The following is a 9,598-nucleotide window of genomic DNA, read 5'->3' as shown; positions in this document are numbered from 1 at the left end:
AAAATGGACAACCTGGAAGAAATGGACAAATTCTTAGAAAAGCACAACTTTCTGAGACTGAACCAGGAAGAAATAGAAAATATGAACAGACCAATCACAAGTAATGAAATTGAAACTGTGATTAAAAATCTTGCAACAAACAAAAGCCCGGGACCAGATGGCTTCACAGGTGAATTCTATCAAACATTTAGAGAAGAGCTAACACCTATCCTTCTCAAACTCTTCCAAAACATAGCAAAGGGAGGAACACTCCCAAACTCATTCTACAAGGCCACCAACAGCCTGATACCAAAACCAGACAAAGGTGTCACAAAAAAGAAAACTACAGGCTAGTATCACTGATGAACATAGATGCAAAAATCGTCAACAAAATACTAGCAAACAGAATCCAGCAGCACATTAAAAGGATCATACACCATGATCAAGTGGGGTTTATCCCAGGAATGCAAGGATTCTTAAATATATGCAAATCAATCAATGTGATACACCATATTAAACAATTGAAGGATGAAAACCTTATGATCATCTCAATAGATGCAGAAAAACCTTTTGACAAAATTCAACATCCATTTATGATAAAAACCCTCCAGAAGGTAGGCATAGAAGGAACTTACATCAACATAATAAAGGCCATATATGACAAACCCACAGCCAACATCATTCTCAATGGTGAAAAACTGAAAGCATTTCCACTAAGATCAGGAACAAGACAAGGTTGCCCACTCTCACCACTATTTTTTTTTTTTTTTTTTGCAGTACGCAGGCCTCTCACTGTTGTGGCCTCTCCCGTTGCGGAGCACAGGCTCCGGACACGCAGGATCAGTGGCCATGGCTCACAGGCCTAGCTGCTCCATGGCACGTGGGATCTTCCCGGACCGGGGCACGAACCCGTGTCCCCTGCATCGGCAGGCGGACTCTCAACCACTGCACCACCAGGGAAGCCCATCACCACTATTATTCAACATAGTTTTGCAAGTTTTAGCCACAGCAGTCAGAGAAGAAAAAGAAATAAAAGGAATCCAAATCGGAAAAGAAGAAGTAAAACTGTCACCCCTTGCAGATGACATGATACTACAAATAGATAATCCTAAAGATGCTACCAGAAAACTACTAAAGCTAATCAATGAATTTGGTAAAGTAGCAGGATACAAAATTAATGCACAGAAATCTCTTGCATTCCTATACACTAATGATGAAAAACCTGAAAAAGAAATTAAGGAAAAACTCCCATTTACCATTGCAACAAAAAGAATAAAATACCTAGGAATAAACCTACCTAAGGAGACAAAAGACCTCTATGCAGAAAACTATGACACCGATGAAAGAAATTAAAGATGATACAAACAGATGGAGAGATATACCATGTTCTTGGATTGGAAGAATCAACATTGTGAAAATGACTACACTACCGAAAGCAATCTACAGATTCAATGCAATTCCTATCAAACTACCAATGACATTTTTCACAGAACTAGAACAAAAAATTTCACAATTTATATGGAAACACAAAAGACCCCGAATAGCCAACACAATCTTGAGAAAGAAAAACGGAGCTGGAGGAATCAGGCTCCCTGACTTCAGTCCATACTACAAAGCTACAGTAATCAAGACAGTATGGTACTGGCACAAAAACAGGAATATAGGTCAGTGGAACAGGATAGAAAGCCCAGCGATAAACCCACGCACATATGGTCACCTTATCTTTGATGACGGAGGCAAGAATATACAATGGAGAAAAGACAGCCTTTTCAATAAGTGGTGCTGGGAAAACTGGACAGCTACATGTAAATGAATGAAATTAGAGCACTCCCTAACACCATACACAAAAATAAACTCAAAATGTATTAAAGACCTAAATGTAAGGCCAGACACCATAAAAGTCTTAGAGGAAAACATAAGCAGAACACTCTATGACATAAATCACAGCAAGATCCCTTTTGACCCATCTCCTAGAGAAATGGAAATAAAAAAGATGGGACCTAATGGGACCTAATGGGACCTAATGAAACTTAAGAGCTTTTGCACAGCAAAGAAAACCATAAACAAGATGAAAAGACAACCCTCAGAATGGGAGAAAATATTTTCAAACGAAGGAACTAACAAAAGATTAATCTCCAAAATATTCAAGCAGCTCATGCAGCTCAATATCAAAAAACCAAACAACCCAATCCAAAAATGGGCAGAAGACCTAAATAGACATTTCTCCAAAGAAGATATACAGACTGCCAACAAACACATGAAAGAATGCTCAACATCACTAATCATTAGAGAAATGCAAATCAAAACTACAATGAGTTATCACCTTACACCAGTCAGAATGGCCATCATCAAAATATCTACAAACAACAAATGCTGGAGAGGGTGTGGAGAAAAGGGAACCCTCTTGCACTGCTGGTGGGAATGTAAATTGATACAGCCACTGTGGAGAACAGTATGGAAGTTCCTTAAAAAACTACAAATAGAACTACCATATGACCCAGCAATCCCACTACTGGACATATACCCTGAGAAAACCATAATTCAAAAGGAGTCATGTACCACTATGTTCATTGCACCACTCTTTACAATAGCCAGGACATGGAAGCAGCCTAAGTGTCCATTGACAGATGAATGGATAAAGAAGATGTGGTACATATATACAATGGAATATTACTCAGCCATAAAAAGAAATGAAATTGAGCTATTTGTAGTGAGGTGGATGGACCTAGAGTCTGTCATACAGAGTGAAGTAAGTTAGAAAGAGAAAAACAAATACCGTATGGTAGCACATATGTATGAAATCTAAAAAAAAAAAATGGTTTTGAAGAACCTAGGGGCAGGACAGGAATAAAGACGCAGACGTAGAGAATGGACTTGAGGACACGGGGAGGGGGCAGGGTAAGCTGAGACGAAGTGAGAGAGTGGCACTGACATAAATACACTACCAAATGTAAAATAGCTAGCTAGTGGGAAGCAGCAGCATAGCACAGGGAGATCAGCTCTGTGCTTTGTGACCACCTAGAGGGGTGGGATAGGGAGGGTGGGAGGGAGATGCAAGAGGGAGGGGATATGGGGAAATATGTATATGTATAGCTGATTCAGCAACTAACACAACAATGTAAAGCAATCACCAATAAAAACGTTAGAAACAAAACAAAACAAAAAAAGGAGTTCAGAGCCCAAGCACTAAACTCCCCCTGAAAAGACCCAGGATTCCAGTCTTGCCCAGAGTGTCCTCCATTGGTAGTGTCCACTCACCCCCACCCTTATTTACCATCTTTGGGCCCTGCCCCGTTTCAGAGGAGACCAGGCCCCATGTCACCCAGGCTCCTGAAAAACTGTGGAGAAGCAAATGAATTGTGCGGGTTAATTCAAAGGCCACCTTTGGGCTCTTAGGAGCACAAATTGTTCCTGGGGACTTTGGCTTGCTTCTGGGAGGCCAAGGGAGGCACGAATTCACCTCTGACTGCTCCCAGGGTGGTAAAGCAGGTCCTGAAGTTTTCTCTTGGCTGCTCCCTGTCATTTACCCAATCAGTGAACCTGATGGAACCCGGGCACGCCCCTGCTTGGAACAGAAAACACTGACTTTTTTCCCCCTGATTATTGGCTACCAGGATGTTTTACTACTCATCATAATAATCACTAACACCTATTGCTAATTTACTAAGCTCTTGATAGCCATTAACTTAATTAATTCTCACAAGGACCTTATGAGGCAAAACTATTTTTACCCCCAACTCACAGAAGAGGAAATTGAGGTCTGGAGAGCTGTGGCAAAGACTGCTGAGTGTCCCCCAACATCTATTCTAAAGTTTCCCTTATCTAAAGTAAAAGTAATCCAATTTTTAGCAGGTCATTTCACAGCCTCCTTTGTGGGTAGGTGTGGACATGTGACTGAATTATGGCTAAAGGGTGTGAGGGTTACTGGAGAATTCTCCCTAAGAGATGTAGATGTGCTCGCTTTGCTGCTGCTTCTTTGTCCTTCTTTTACCTGCTGTCTGGAAAACAAATGCCACCATCTTGGACCATGATGTAGGGCCCCGACTGAAGGTGCATTTGACTGGGAGGACCCTCGGTCCCTTACACTGTTGACCATCATAACCAGGCCTGTTCTGGACTTTTTCAGCAGAGGGAAATGAACTTCTTTCTTCTTTTAACTATTTTCATTTATTGAGCCAACTTCAATATCAAGCACAGTGGCAGAGCTAGGATTCGAACCTATATCTGTGAGGCTCTTAACCAATCTAATTGTAATTGTTGGAGTGCATCGTGTAACACTGCAGGACACGTGCCACCTTGGTGTGAGGGAATTAGGAGCCAAATCCCGTGTCACCCCCATAGACCTTCTCTGCGTGGCCCGTCTGCTGTGGAATCTGAGTGAGAAGAGAGGCCTCTGGTGAGGATTTGAGGCCATAGACAGTGGGGGTGAGGGAATTCACGCATTTATTCTACAGATATTTACTGAGAGCACACCATGTGTCAGGCCTGTGTTAAATGCTGAAGTCTTCCAGGTCAGAGGTATGGGAGATTGCAACGTGGCCCCAAGTCCCTCCCATCCCTGTACACTCGCCCCTGTCATTGTGGCATTGCTGTCTCTTCCATCAAGAGATGGAATCCATTTCTCAAGCCCTCAAAGCTGGACTTGGCCGTGTGAGTGGCTTTGGCCTGTTGGATGCTAGCAAACATGATGCAAACAAAGGCTTGAAAGGCACTTGCGCATTGGAATTTATTACCTCTAGCTGCTGGGAACCCTGCAATCACCACTGCGGGGAGGAGCTGGGCTAGCCTGCTGGATGAATAGGGATGCGTGGTCATTGAGCTAACTGCTGGACATGTGAATCTAGAGGATGCTAGATCTTCCAGTCCCAGCTGAGCCAGCCGAGGCCAGAACTACTCAGCCAACTTGTAGAATCATGAGAAATATTAAGTGTTTGTTGATTAAAGCAGCTAAGTTTTGGGGTGTTTTGTTATTCAGCAAAAGCCAACTAGTTCCAGGGGTATTAGTGGGTATGCACTGACTACAAGTTTTGATAGGATTCATTATTTAATAGATCAAGAAGTCCAGGGTGGGTTGGGCAGTGCCGATTCAGCAGCTCAGTGGTGCTATCAAGGACCCAGATTTTTTCTCTGTCTGTCTGGTCAATCATTGTCAGCGTGTTGCCCTCTTCCCCAACCTTGTCCCCTCAAGTTGCCAAGATGGCTTCCATGTGCCTCAGGCAAGACAGCATCCCAAGCATGATGTTGCAACTCAGTGGGCAAGAGCCTTCTTTTTGAGTAGCTCTTTATCAAGTAGAAAAATATTTTCTAGAAGTTTCCACCTAGAAAATATTTGGCCAGGACTGGCCACATGTCCACACCTAGGCCAATTGTTGGCAAAGAGAAATAGGATTGACATATTTGGCTCTGACTAATCATGATTTGTCTCCTGAGGTTGGACACATTGCTGCCCAAACAAACTTGGGGCTCCTCTAGCAAGCAAGTTGGGGGAGTGGCTGTTGGGGACATTTCCTGCAACACTGGGGACACGATATGAGCAGAGTTGCTGTGACTAAAATGTGCAAAGTGTGTTCAAGAAAGCAGTGAGCAAACCTGTGCAGTCAGAGGGCAGGAGGTGTCCGAGAAGCATTGCCTAGAGTCACTGTCATGGGTGTTCTGTGAAGATTAGAAAAGGGTCCTTTGCTCAAGTCAGTTTGAGAAAGGTAGAGTTACATAACGTCCCACAGCTTGTGCTGCTGTCGCTGTTGCAGACCCCCTGGGAGCCTTGAAAATGCTAATACTAATATGCCCCGCAAATTTCCACGGACAGGAGCAGGGAGGTGGACTGTATGTTTTTTCCTAAACTGTGTTGACCACAGAAGGTTATTTTCCTCAGATCATCTCCCAGTATTTCCGCTCATGGAACAAGCTTTCGGAACTGCTAAGGGACAGTTGGTGCAGTGGCTCTTGACCAGGGTTATGGAGTCCCCCAGGGAACAGTGGGCAACATCTGGAGACATTTTTGGTTGTCACAGTCTGGGGGCCTGGGTACTACTGACATCAGGTGGATTGAAGGCAGGGATGCTTCTAAACATCCTGCAATGTACAGGGCAGCACCCACAACAAAGAACTGTCCAGCTGAAAGTGTCAATAGTCCGCACAAAAACCTGTACATGAATGTTCACGGCAGCATTATTCATAATGGCCAAAAAGTAGAAACAACCACAATGTCCATCAACTGATGAAAGGACAAACAAAATATGGTCTATCCCTACAAAGGAATATTATTCAGCTGTAAAGATGAATGAAGAACTGATACACACCACAAGATGAATGATCCTTGAATACATTATGCTAAGTGAAAGAAGCCAGATACAAAAACCACATACTATATGATTCCTATGGAATAGGCAAATCCATAGAGACAGAAAGCAGATGAGTGGTTGCCAGGGCTGGGTAGTGACTGCTAATGGGTATGGCGTTTCTTTTGGGGCGATGTAAATATTCTAAAATTGATTATGATGATTGTTGCACAACTCTGTGAATACACTAAAAAGCATTGAATTGTACACTTTTTAAAAATATTTTATTTATTTATTTGGCTGCACCGGGCCTTAATCGCGGCACACGGGATCTTGGGTGCTGCAGGTGGCATGCAGGATCTTTAGTTGCGGTATACATGTTCTTGGTTGAGGCATGTGGGTTCTAGTTCCCTGACCAGGCATTGAACCTGGGCCCCCTGCATTGGGAGCATGGAGTCTTAACCACTGGACCACCAGGGAAGTCCCAGAATTGTACACCTTAAAAGGGGGAATTGTAAGATACAGGAATTATATGCCAATAAATCTGTTTTTTTTTTTTTTTAAAGTCAGTAGTGCTGAGGGTGAGAGACAGTGAACTAGTAGGTAACTAGGTTGACAGAAGAAAGTGGGGGGGTCAGTTTAGAGGACCATGAAGGGTAGGCTAAGGAGTTTGAATTTTATTGACACTGATGGGTGACAAGATTAGTGGACTCAGCCCTGTATATACATCCATATTTCAAGACTCTTTGAGTATGTGCTGTGTGCTGGGCATTTTCATGTACATCATCCCCTGTAATCCTCATGATGAATTTGTAGCTAGGTCTGCATTCCATTGTTCAGATGAGTAAGCTGAGGCTCAGAGAAGTTCACTGACTTGATTGAGGCTGCACAGCTGGTAAATTGTAGAGCTGGGGTCTGAATGCATTTGGATTTGCCCTTGACCCCTCAGGATTTCCACTGCTGTATGCTGACTCTCAGTGAACCATCTGCCTTGGCTCTCTCCTGCCTCAGTCCTGGTTGCAGCCTGTGGTCCTGGCAGAGCCCCAGGAGGCCCTCCCCAGAGTGCTGACGCTCATCCCTCTGCCCAGGCTGCAGCTGGCATCTGGATAGGGGTTGGTTGCTTAGCAACATGGGCGCAGATTCTGCCCTGAGCCAAGGGAACCATTTCCTCAGTCTTGGCTGCAGGAATTTCAAGGAGAACAGCTCCAGGAGGGCCTGAGGGAGCAGGGCATGGGGAAAGCAGGAACAACTATGTCCCCGGGAGGGCATGGAGATGGGGACCCTCCTTAAGGAGAAGACTCAGCTTCAGGGACAGTGAAAGAGAACCAGAAGACCTGCGTCATTCATAAAGATGTTATTATTATGACCACAGCAACATTTCTTGAGCACTATCTGTGTGCCAGGCACTGTGCTAAGTGCTTTATAGTCTATGATCCTTTCCAAACCCCAGGCAATAGGTTACTATTATTATGTCCCTTTTGCAAACGAGGATCCAGGGCTCATGGAGGTTGACTTGTCACACAGTCAGAAAATGCAGAAGCTGGGATATGAACCCAGGTCTTCCTTTTCTTTTTCTTTCTTTTTTAAAAAATAAGCTTATTTATTTATTTTTGGCTGTGTTGGGTCTTCACTGTTGTGCAGGCTTTCTCTAGCTGTGAAAAGCATGGGCTACTCTTCCATGCGGTGCACGGGCTTCTCAGTGCGGTGGCTTTTCTTGTTGCGGAGCACAGGCTCTAGGCTTGCAGGCTTCAGTAGTTGTGGCACATGGGCTCAGTAGTTGTGGCTCATGGGCTCTAGAGTGCAGGCTCAGTAGCTGTGGCACATGGACTTAGTTGCTCCGCGGCATGTGGGATCTTCCCGGACCAGGAATAGAACCTGTGTCCCCTGCATTGGCAGGAGGATTCTTAACGACTGCACCACCAGGGAAGTCCCAAACCCAGGTCTTTCTGATGCCCCAGCTCAGTCCCCATTACAGCCCTGGCTGGGCACTTGATAGAGAAAATATACTATGGGGCTCCCAAGGCCCTGGGCAGCCTGCCCCACTCTCCCTGTCACTCTGCTTGCTCCAGACATACTGTCCTGGCTTTATTTCCTCAAACACTCCTACCTCCTTTCAGCCACAGGGCCTTTGCACATGCTGTTCCCTCTGCCTAGGTTGCTCTTCCATCTACTCTCTTCACTTGGTTTACTCCAACTCATCCTTCTGGTCTCCAGTGGAACATCACTTTATTCATTCATCCATTGATCCAAACCTAGTTAATGGGTGCCTCCCAAAGCCAGGTAAACATTAGCAAATAAAATGTATGACCCCAGGCTTCTTGGAGTTTATAAGCTAGTGGAAGAGATAACAGATGAATAGACAAGCCACAATTGCATGGGAAACATTCCCTGACTCCTCTGCCCTTTGGCAAGAATAATTATCAATTAATTGTATAATTATTTATTTAATGCTGGTCTCCCCTTCTAGGATGTAGGTTCTGTGAGGCCAAGGACTGTGAGGCTGTACTGTGAGGGTCAGTACTATTATTATCCCCACTTTATAGATGAGGAAACTGAGGCACAGAGAGCTTGAGCAACTTGCCTAAGGCAAGAGCTGGTAACTGGTGGAGCCAGGATTTGAACTCATGGCTCCAGGGTCCATGTTTTAAATCAGCAGGTTATGAGCAGTTTAGGAGGAAGAAAGAAAGAAAGAAAGGGAGAGAGAGAGAGGGAGGGAGGGAGGGAGGAAGGAAGGAAGGAAGGAAGAAAGGGAAAAAGAAAGAAAGGAAGGAAGGAAGGAAGAAAGAAAGAAAGAAAGAAAGAAAGAAGGGAAGAAAGAAAAAGCAAGCTCGCTTCAGCAGCACATACACTAAATTTAGAACGATACGGAGAAGATTAGCATGGCCCCTGTGCAAGGATGACATGCAAATTTGTGAAGCGGTCCATATTAAAAAAATTTTTTTTAATGAACTAATTTTTTAAAAAATTTGTTTATTTTTGGCTGCATTGGGTCTTCATTGCTGCGCACAGGCTTTCTCTAGTTGCGGTGAGCAGGGGCTACTCTTGGTTGCAGTGTGCAGGCTTCTCATTGTGGTGGCTTCTCCTGTTGCAGAGCATGGGCTCTAGCTGCACAGGCTTCAGTAGTTGTGGCATGCAGGCTCAGTAGTTGTGGCTCGCGGGCTCTAGAGCACAGGCTCAGTAGTTGTGGTGTATGGGCTTAGTTGCTCTGCGGCATGTGGGATCTTCCCGGACCAGGGCCCAAACTTGTGTCTCCTGCATTGGCAAGCATATTCTTAACCACTGTGCCACTAGGGAAGCCCGTTCCATATTTTTAAAAGACAGCCTCTTCAATAAGTAGCGCT

The 9,598-nt window shown here is 44.4% G+C and overlaps 1 non-coding gene across 1 annotated transcript; it reads left to right on the top strand.

The window, feature by feature from the left end:
• The first annotated feature begins 9,085 nt into the window (after window positions 1-9,085).
• Window positions 9,086-9,188, top strand: LOC117195410 (U6 spliceosomal RNA). Its single transcript, XR_004475134.1, has one exon. It is a non-coding gene; the product is annotated as a U6 spliceosomal RNA (small nuclear RNA).
• The last annotated feature ends 410 nt before the right edge of the window (window positions 9,189-9,598 follow it).

Source organism: Orcinus orca, chromosome 15, assembly GCF_937001465.1.
Source record: "Orcinus orca chromosome 15, mOrcOrc1.1, whole genome shotgun sequence".
Taxonomy (NCBI): Eukaryota; Metazoa; Chordata; class Mammalia; order Artiodactyla; family Delphinidae; genus Orcinus; species Orcinus orca.
This window is presented reverse-complemented; position numbering and strand designations above follow the sequence as displayed.